The sequence below is a fragment of the Helicoverpa armigera genome, chromosome 20 (assembly GCF_030705265.1).
Source record: "Helicoverpa armigera isolate CAAS_96S chromosome 20, ASM3070526v1, whole genome shotgun sequence".
In the NCBI taxonomy this organism is placed as follows: Eukaryota; Metazoa; Arthropoda; class Insecta; order Lepidoptera; family Noctuidae; genus Helicoverpa; species Helicoverpa armigera.
In genome coordinates, this window is record NC_087139.1 from 457,227 (window position 1) to 468,392 (window position 11,166).

General features: G+C 36.0%; 1 long non-coding RNA gene across 1 annotated transcript; it reads left to right on the top strand.

The window, feature by feature from the left end:
* The first annotated feature begins 9,177 nt into the window (after positions 1 to 9,177).
* LOC135118312 (uncharacterized) lies at positions 9,178 to 10,096 on the top strand. The gene is made up of 2 exons (XR_010277508.1): positions 9,178 to 9,808; positions 9,961 to 10,096. It is a non-coding gene; the product is annotated as an uncharacterized LOC135118312 (long non-coding RNA).
* The last annotated feature ends 1,070 nt before the right edge of the window (positions 10,097 to 11,166 follow it).

An 11,166-nucleotide genomic window follows, 5' to 3' on the forward strand; every position in this document is an offset into this window, starting at 1 on the left:
CAAAGTAAACTAAAAAAATTATAACATTTCAAAATATTACACCAACATAAAAGCACCTGAACTCACTTTAAATTGCGTTATCATAAATCTAATAACTAGCACAAATGGTTGTTAAACCTTCTATCACATAAAATAGTCTGCGTCGATCCGTCGATATGATCGATAATAGTGACGTCACTATGCATAATATCGACAATTTATAATCGTGGAGTCGGAGCGGGATCGCTCAAGTCTAGTGAAGTGGTGTTGGGGCAATTTGTATGCAAATATCGATGGCACTCATAGCACCGCGATTGGGTGGTGGTGAAAGTTATAAACTTATTAAAAAGATTGGTTTTAATAGCAATTTAACCCCTCGCTCGACTGGGCTGCTCCGGGCCAATATCGAAATTTTACTTTCGTTATCCAGTGTGGCTATGTTGAACTGGGCTCTATAAATTCCGCTGGTATTTGTCTCCTGAACTGAATACTGCATTATTTATATTACTAGACTTGAAAAAATATTTAACTATTATAAAGCGAGCCCATCTCCGCCTAACACAGGCTAACTTCAATCCCATATTCTATTCCGATAAGGGAAAAAGGTCCCAAGGACGCGGATGAAACTGCGGGAAAACAGCTAGTGCTACGTCTACAACATAAAACAAAATGTGTACCAGTAATACGCTGCCGCTTATGACTTGCGCACAGCGAATATGTATATTACAAGATAAACTTTGTTCACTGGTCATATATATCATGGCAGAGCTACAGCCAGTTTACTGATTACATTTTTCTCAAATATATTGCTAAGAAAATTATTTTCATATAGGATTTTAACATGACATTAATTGACTGAAAATACTAAAATCATAGATGCAAAGGCAGATTCAGTGTTTTCTATATATAAAAGTATACAACTAATAGAAATACGTGTGTAATATGTAAGTATGCTGATTTTTACACAGGATATAGCCTGCCAAGATAAACTGTCCTACGAAAAACTTAAAAAATCTACTTAAACTAATTACTTATTTTCTCAAGCTCGAAACTTAAAAAAGCCTTTGGAAAACTGATCACTCTCGTACATATTCCTCGTTTTAAGCGTATAATCTCTTAAAAACCGGCGCGATATTAAAATGTCTGCGGGCGGGTGTCACCGACAGACTCACATTTACATATCCCATTGGAAATATTCAACTTGTTAATGCAAACGTTTGCTGTTTACAAGATTCGATTCCCGACTTCGGATTTTGTGGGGTAAGACTTTAATTCTTTTAATAAAAAAGTCTTACTGATATTTGAAAAATGAAATTCTGACTTATTTTAAACTATTACTTAGGAATAAAATAATCATGTTTATTATCGGCCTAGCCTTTTCATGACTATGCTGGAATTGGATTCCAGCAGACCAGTGCTTTTTTTGATCTCCTCATCGCAATTATCTGAGGAATCCTTTGTAAAATTGGTTATCTGGGTTCTGACTATCCTTGCCGGCAATGTAAGTATAGCTAAGGCTCACCAGTTTAAAATGTCTTCTAAAAGACGGAGGAACTTGTCATGACAAGACAGTCACTCATATACGGAACGAATGAAATCCACTCTTGAGCCTGTTACTTAGCAATAGGCTTCTCTCTTGTTTTACAAATATCTGTAAATAAACACCTGATCCTAAAAGAATTAGCGTTAACAAAATTTAAAGTTGTATCAATCTTGTAAGCAGAAACAAGTTTGTTAAGCCTATAAACTTGTCAAAATAAGTTAGTTTTATTTACATAAAAGACGAGCTGAAAACATTGGGAAATGTTGTAAGACGTAAAGAAATTCAGAAATAACTTTTATTCTTATTTGTTTCTGTATATTTAGGGCTAAAGTTTTGCTTTGTCGTTTGTCATTTTTTGTACGAAAACAAGGCTTGTTAATCACTTAGGTATTAGACAAAACCTACTACTTAAAATAATGGTGTCCTGTTTGTTTCGCTGTCCTGGTTAAAATGCTGAATTAGTTGACAAGGTAAAAAATGAATATATAAGTTCATCTAAAATTGTAAAAAACCGACTTCCCAAACCACTAAAAAGCAAAAAAATAACTATTTTTAGGTGCATCGGCCTAGAAGTCGGTGTCTAATGGATGTTACTAAGTTAATTTTGCCACCGACTTCTAGGCCGATGCACCTAAGAATAGTTATTTTAAAAAAGCAAGCTTTTTAGTGGTTTGGGAAGTCGGTTTAATTTTTTTGTAAAAAAGTTTTTTATTTAAAGCTTTTCAGTGATACGAATAGTAGTCACTATCCATACAAGTGGGAAGTTCTCATCAATACAAAGAATATAAGTCCAAATACGAGGTATTTTACATATTCAGTTGTCGAGTTCCCTCGACTTTCTCTGGTCTCCATCATCAGGTCAGCTCCAAACCTTCACTGTTGGAAACGTCTTGTCAATACAAATTATTTAAGCCCAAACACGAGGTAGTTTACATATTCAGTTGTCGAGTTCCCTCGACCCTCTCTGGTTTCCATCATCAGATCAGCTCCAAATCTTCACTGTTGAATAGTGCTTTTAGGCGTACACCTGAGTGTCAAGTTTTTACCCTATGTATGCCTACAACTTTCGAAGGTTGCCCTCGATTTCTCAGGGTTTCCATCATCAGATCCTGACCTGATGACTATGGGACCAACTGGCAGCTATTCCGAGTCGAACAAAAAAAGAATCACGTAAATCGGTCAATAAACCTCGGAGTAATCGATGTACATACATAGAAAAAAAAAAAAAAAAACATACCGGCCGAATTGATAACCTCCTCCTTTTTGGGAAGTCGGTTAAAGAATATGAACGTCATTTTACAGGATGAAATAATATAAGTTGCTGCAGAATGAAAATGCAAATATTTATCGTGAAAGGCTGTAAAAAGTATAATTATATTGATATAGGATATTTGATCAATAGTGAATGTATTGAAGAAGGCTATTGGCTACTTGTTTTAGAATTCATTTTCAAATTGCTCAGTAGTTCTTGAGACTAGCGCTTGCACGCAAATCCTAAAGCTGTATAGTATATAGAGCTTTATATCTATTATCATTTTAGCTCACACGTTTATTACCAACAACACAAAACTATTCAAATAACATGCAAACGCGAAAACTGCTAAACCCTCGATATGAATTATACCCGCTTTCACTTAAGAGTGATTCGCGTTCCTAGGTATGTCCCTCGCCCATATATCAAGGGAAGATCCAAAGTACCGTTATAAATTTTTCGGTCAAGAAATTGGTCGGCGTCCGTGATATATACCGGTTTAGTCACAGTAAATACTTACTCAAGTTACACGAACCTACTATGAGAAATTTATGTTCAGTAATATAAGGCCTGATGAAACTAGCCGACGTACGGATGGACAAGATATTTTTTTATTATGTAATTTTTATGCGTATATTAGGGTTGACGACTTTTTTGGGTTGCGGTTATTATGGTGACGTTAGGTTTAATATTTTCATTTTTAACATGCAACATTAGAGTGAAACGTAAAATGAAAGTACTTAATACTAGTAATTCAGTGTCATTTTCAAGAAAATCCTTCATTCTTATCACTCTTCCATCCCTACAGTTGATCAATCGTACTGAAATATGCCGCTTACATCCCAAGGCATTTTTACATCAATATTCTCGTAAAAAATTTAATTTGCACCCAATTTTTCATAACTGAGAATCGACATAACACCATTTGTCTCATTCTAACTGTCACTCTCTTGGTGACGAGCATAGTTAATTACTTATCATACAAACACGGCATGTAAGTCATAAGAAACAATTGCACTTAAAACAATAACTACTATTCCAAACAAACAAAATGTCAATAAACAAAAAACAATAGCCAAACAGACACCAACATTCAGCAAACACATTGCCGCTATATGTTATTTGTTGGAATTCACTCACGTGCTTATCCGTTCCCGGGTCCCGTACATCGGTGCACATCCCTAGTATTTGTCACTGTAGCTTCCCGGAGACCCGGCGATTTTTCTCGAGAAACATTATTTTGGAGTGCTCTTGGACTGGTTTGATTTGTGTGTTTTGACAGTATTTTGTAGTAGTACGTAGTCAGGCAAAAATAGAAACGGACTTTTAGTAAGGAGTGTTTAAATGGGCTTGATACTCGTCATTGTCTGCCTAGCCTTTTTCTAAATATTTGGGCGTACCTTCCAGTCTTACTGAATGCAGCTGAGTACCACTGTTGTGATCGTCAGAATCGCTGTCACTCCTCATGGATCCCTTCTTCTTTCGAGCTTTTTACCCAACTATGTTGAGGTCGGCTTCCAGTCTCCTCCTTCCGGGTCCTCATGGATCCCCTCAAAATAAGTATAGAGAGTTGTTACCTAATTGCTACCAGCTGCCATAAGTTGCTACCAGTTGCTACATTTACTCGTCAACCTCAGTAATCCTAGACCCCTCCGTGAGACTGGCTATCATACTTTCTAACAACCCGACTAAACATCAATAAAACAAAGCTACCTCAACATATAAAGCAGGAACACAGATATCAACGTCCTCCAACGTTTGTCTCAAAAAGGTTTTCGCTCGGAAAGGAACCTGTTACCCGTACGACACTCGGCACGACATTCGCAAACACTTGTGACTGTGAGAGCTCACTTGTAAGTCGGCACAAAGGCCGCGTGTCACACCGTTGTGTAACAGGATTTGTTTAGTGAGAAAAGTCGCTGTGAATATCTTGTCTATCGAAACTGCTTTCGAGATCATGGATCTTTACAATGTCAAATGTTCTTGCATCTATGATACCGAAGAGTTTGTTTGTTTGTTTGAACACTCAAATCTCAGCCGAATCGGTTAGTATTTCTTTTTAGTTTTCGATAGGTAGCCTATTTATTGCGAGCTATACGTCACTTTTTATTAGGGTTCCTAGAGTAGTTCCCAAGGGGATTGTGTGTCACCGCTTTCGGATATTCGTCTTATTAAGATTTGTAGTGTAACAGCGTGAGATAGATATGATTTTGTGTCCGAGGGTCGCTCTTAAACTGTCTTAAACAAAACTCACAACGTTATCGTGTGTTAATGATTAAACCTTTGTCTTACCCATTGGGATAAGCGAGTTGAGTTAGGTTACCTACTACCTATTATATACTTGTATAATAAACAATTACGTCAAAAGTTGACCTCCATTGACCATCCAAATCTATATCGTTCTGAAACTATCCTTAATTTTTACTTAAAAGATCTTTAATAACATTCATTCCCTTAGTGTTACACTACCTGTGTGATGAGCGGTTCCCATTAAAGGCGCAGTCGTCACAGCGGTTTTATTTCACACGTAGCCGCAAGAAAATAAAATGTTCTATGTACAAGATCGAGACACACCATTTGACGAGATTCACTTCTGCGTAGGATGTCTTATTTTTAACTTCACTGCAAAGCACATACCTTAAACGATACAAAAATTCATTACAAATTCTTCCGATATGAGGCTATAAATAAAATCATACAAGTTATCCAGATATTTTTGTGGAATACCAGCTTCCACTCGCGGCCTTATAATCGGCACACGTTGATATATATCAAATATAGGCTATCTAACATTGATGTGTTTTAAATCGGACTTCTAATTCGTGAAATAAGCGCATTCAAACAAACCAAGCTATCAACTATTAGCTTTCATCTACAGAATCTTCAGCAATCAACAATTCAGTTTTTTTTCCTATTGATTTTTGTCCTACCACAGACCACAGGTCACTTCTTATACCTAGGTACAGAAAAGTAATGAGCATTAATGGACACTATCAAGGCAAATTGCGTAGAATTTTTATTGTTCTAATTTATAACTCAATAATTTACGTTCAGGATCCTCTCGATAAGTATCATTATACCTACAAAAGGCCTAGGTCCACACGTGACTGTCACTCGCCTGTAAAATACATTAGTATTATTACACACAGTAAACCGTTTTGTTAGGTAATGTTAGGTCACGTCCTCATTTGTCTGTAACCGTTCCGTACGTGAGAAGATATTTTCTAAGCTAGCTGTTTATTGGTATCTTTTGTATTATTTTATGTATGAGTACCTAATACACGTATGAAAATAATTTCCAATATTCCTGTGTTAAGGTTCTACTGGTTTGCCATGTAGGTTAGGCTGCTGATCATAATATATGATACGATATTTTGGCACACTATTTACCTAATTGATAAGAAAAGACAATAATAAAATTGTACCTTAGTTTATAAATAAGAAAAAGGGTGTCCTTGACCGGGCCACTAACTAGATTAATGTAACTAATTGGAACTTTGGATAAAATAAACTCCTTTCCAATACTAGACTTTATCAGATTTTTTTTTGTTATTAAAACTCCATAACTTAACCTAATAACTTGTATACCCCATATTTATTCCACGGATTATTATCATATCACTTCATTGAAAAAGTAAACACTTTTACAACCTTTTGTCCGACAGCGACAAGAGGTATGCGGGTGTTGACGTAATCCCGTTTATTCTTCAGTTGGCTATGGGAACGTGAGTGCCCGCGGCCTTTTGCTGTTTTTGTGATCCGAGAGTAGGTAAATAGTTGAAGAAATGACATTTGAACGTTTTGTGCATAATTTTGAGATGCCTCAGTGAGGCACTTTGGGATAGCTAAATGAATACTTTGTATGCGACTTTAAAATGGGAGCTGAATGATTCTATAGAAAGCGCCACACATTTTTAATGCTAAGTACTGAAATGTGCAAAAGAAATGGCATAATTTTTTTAAACCACCAGACTAGTGTTGTTATTTATTTATTATATACCAAAAATATAGGTTTTTTCTTAGCTTAGTTATGGAGAGATATGTAACCAGGGGTCAAGGTTTTGAAACCACATAACCGTTTACAATGTTGTTTTGCGATTAGAGATTGGGAGACAATTTAGATACAGCTAAAGTCAAAATTCAATCTCTTATTGCAAACCCACATAAACATGGGTTATAAAAATCCGCTGTTCACAATTGCAGTTAGAACTGTCGTATCTGTACCGTATTATCTGATCTATGCTTGTCGGGTCTGACCGCTTAGTATTCAGTGCCATTACTGTAATCCGTCGGGCAGCGGTGAGCGCGCAATAAGCATCACAATTTCAGCTTTGTCTTGTGATGACGAAATGCGGTACTATTCTATTTTTTGCTTAGATTTTTTCAGCGTTGTCTGTGGAAGTAAATTAGAGGTGAATTGGTGACCAAAAAAGTGAGCCAAAGAAGAGTTATTATCTTTCAAAAGCCAGTCTCAAAATCATTCATTCACATCATCGCGCTTTTTCTGAAAGACAACTTTCAAATATTTTTTTCAAACGATTCATTAATACTTTATTCCCCTGGGTTTTGGGTATTTTGTAAAATATGATAGCAACAAAACATTGACTATTTCAACAAACATCTAACTCAAAAACAACAGGTAAAAAATATCACAAATTCTCCTAATCAAACATTCATCCCGAACATAAACAAATTATGAAAATATTACCAACTCTTTTTTTAGCCGGCAAATGCAAATGACATATGAAAAGTTATTTAACCATCTGCCTTCGAATCTACCGGGGTAACTGTGTATTATTTTAAATGCGGTCTGAAAGACCCACGGGACCAATTTGCATCGAGCCCCAACATTTAACCCTCTTGCCTGTTCACGTGGATTTTTTAACCCTTACTTTGTTTGCATACAATTTTCTCTCGGCAAACGATAATGGCCCTAAGTGGTCTTCGGTAATTTTGTAATAATGACGAGAAAATTCTTGCGAGAAATATTTAATGGAGGACAAGGATTGTAAGAAAATTGAAATTTGAGTTAAGTACTTTAATGTCCCTTTGTTAGGGTAATACTAGGTCTGAAATATCATGTTAACTAAACAAATGATGTTGTAGCTGCTCTCATGTTTCTTCGTAATGTTTTGGAAAATTATTTCAGCAAGGGAAAAATAAAATGTCTACTTATGCGGTCAATACCTAATTAATTAAAAATTAGAAAAAACATACCGAAAAAACATACCGATTAAGAGGATAATTGCTAGAAATAAATATAAATAAAATCTTTTCATGTAAACTGATGTATTTTGTAGATTAATTAGAATTACGGTTAAAATACCTATCCAGTTAAACTGAAAGCCGATCCCAACGTAGTTAGGAAAAGGCTTGGAAGATGATGATGATCACAACGTTCGCTCCAAGAAAAACACAATTAAAATCGTACGTACAATCGTACCTGGCTTCCTGAAACAAGTTTTCATCTGGTGAAACTCACACGTGTCATATATTTGAGAGCTATAATTGATCAGTTCAGTTATTGAAAGCTGCTCCAATTTCCACGGTGACTGCTTTCAGCGGGAGCGCCGTGTGGTAGGTAGCTGTTACTTTCTAAGAAAAGCGATTTAATTTTTCTTCTAGTGGTTTTCTGATTAAAACAGAGAGAAATGGTAGAAAAAAACATAATATTGCATTGAACTTTAGTAACTTGAGAACAGGGCAGTGAGACGAGTGGTTTTCGTTTGAAACATATTTTTTACAACTGTAGTTCGCCTATAAAGTTATAAGTAGGCTTTAACTGATTATCTTCTCGGTATTGAACGAACTGTTAAGTTAAGAATAACAAATCCATTCTCAATACGAGTTATTGTAAAGTAAATAGTTTTTCAGCAATTTATTGTTTTTTACTTGAACTATACGCATACTGACTTAATTCTGTACGTCAATGATATGAAATGAAATGAAATGAAATCGTTTATTTTGCAAGTTGAACATTACATCACTTTAAACGTCATTTTAAGAACGCTGAGGCCGGCATTTTCTAACTGACTGATCCCTGAGAAGAAACGCCGAAACAAACTCAAGGTTCATAGTCTCTTTTAAAGTCCAAACATGTTATATCAATTAAATATTCAGGATTACTGAAATTCCTTGTTTTCTCTCTAAAACAATTTAAAATCAAATCCAATATTCCAGCGAGTAACTTACCACATGAAAACCAGAGCCCGGGCATCGAAAGTTTAATTAAAGCGAAACGAATAAGGTGTAATATTTCTCACTGGGCACAGGCCATTAACATCCACACTGAGAGTTTCTCTTTATAGCTATTTTTTAATATATCTTTATGATCTCCACTGGCTGAGGTAATTGTTTATAGCTTCTCATTTAATTTTGTTTTTGTATGCTTGGTAATTAAAGAGTTATGCCCGTTTTCACCAACAACCTCTTACCGTTTCCCTATCTAAATGCTACTTTTAGTAAGGACCCCTCCCAATTTGACACCTACCTAAATTCATTTTCACCACACTTGTACATGGATCCCTTAAGTAAGTGACAGATTACTAGTTCTACAAACGATAATGCAAAGTCGATATTTTATCGATAAAATGATTTTTCTGTACTTCTTAAGAAATAAACGTCTATCGAGTATATATTACTAAAGCCTGTGAGTTTTTTTTCTTGTGATGTTATTTTAATTTAACTTAAACTACATTACGCTATGTTTTATGCAATAAAACAGTAAAGAGGTTTTCTATAGGTGAATTTTTACCTATGTCATTCGCGCGTTTGTCAAATTGACTGATGTGTATGTGTACATAGAGTGAGGTTAATTTTGGGTTTATTATTGTTGAATAGATAAGTTTATTTTGGCAGAAAAGAGAAAACGAGGATAAACCTTTCTTGCAGAAGAAAAAGACAAGCTAGTGAAATTGCTGACGTCTCATAGAGACACAATATTAAACAAAAAACGGATGGGACCACGAACGAAGCCAAAAACAAAGCTTGGATCCAGTCACAAATAGTTTTAATGCGACAGGAACCCTTTACAGGTAAATGTGAATAATATCTGTGTATAATAATATAGTGTATTAAGATATTGCCGTACAACTGTGTTCCTTGTTTTACTGTCGGCTTCATTGTATTTTTGTTCTCCATGAGTTGATGGATTTAAGTATGGGGTTAAAATTATATATTTATTTAGTTTCAGGTGGTGCGAGAAATTGGAAAGACGTGTAAAAACATGCTGCGCCCAGCCCACCTCAAATTGAATTGGTGCAGGAGGATGATGATAATGTTTGGTACATCATATGAGGACTAATATTAAAATATTTGTTTACTATCTTTGTTTTATTATTTTCAATGTTAGCCTACTTCTTACCTCCAGAGGGTATCCCTATCACCTAGGAGATAGGCTCCTCCATATTCACCATTTTCGAATCATTGGTATCTACTGCAGTTTTGGTATTTAAGGCCTATTCAAACCTGAGCGATATTCGCTGCCGCTGTGGGTAGAGGTAGATACCGCGCCGGTTTCGCTCAGGTATTTAGTATCAAGTATAGTTACCGGCACGGATATTGAGCTCTCGGCGGAAGAGTGGGGATCGCTTTGCGCACTGTACACAAGGCAATAAACCAATAAATGGCTTCTGCGCAGGTGAAGGTCAGGGTTCAATATCCGTGCCGATAACTATACCGCGGCTAGAGCGACCTGAGCGATATCCACTGCCGCTGTGGGTAGAAGTACATACCGCGCGGCAGCAGCGGCATGCATCCCGAACATCAACAGTAATATTAACGCATACCCACTGGGTTTTCTCTGTCGCAGGTGGTAGCGAATACCGCTTAGGTCTGAATAGGCCTATAGTTGTCCCGGCCACCGCGAAACTACATCAGCGATTACCAGATTTGCATCTGTTATGGTCTGTATATTTATGGACATGCAGGACTTCCTATTTTTGAATAATTCAGCGACATCACGACCTAGCAAGTGCATTCATAGCAAGTGATAACCTATAATCTTATAAAAAAGTCATGATCATCGTACTTTTTTCTCAGACATCTGCTCTTTCACGTAAGATAGGTACGTGGTCTTCTAATGATTATTATTTTACATATCCACAACCTCCACAGCTTCTAAACTTTTTAAAAGTTTACGTTTCATTTTTTTTTTTGCTTTTTAAACATGGTATTTTTGGTGTTACATAACATATATAAAGGTACATTTCACTATCCATCGCCAGAAACGTTTCAAAATATGTTTGTATTCTGTAATGATAATGATAGGGGTTGTTTAAGCAGGCATCAATCGGGCTCCCAAGTTTAAGTGAAATTTTTAGGTTAAAATTGACACCTAGGCTTTGGTGAAAATGAAATTCTTATTAAGTGTTCCGTAAATGCTCCCTAAATT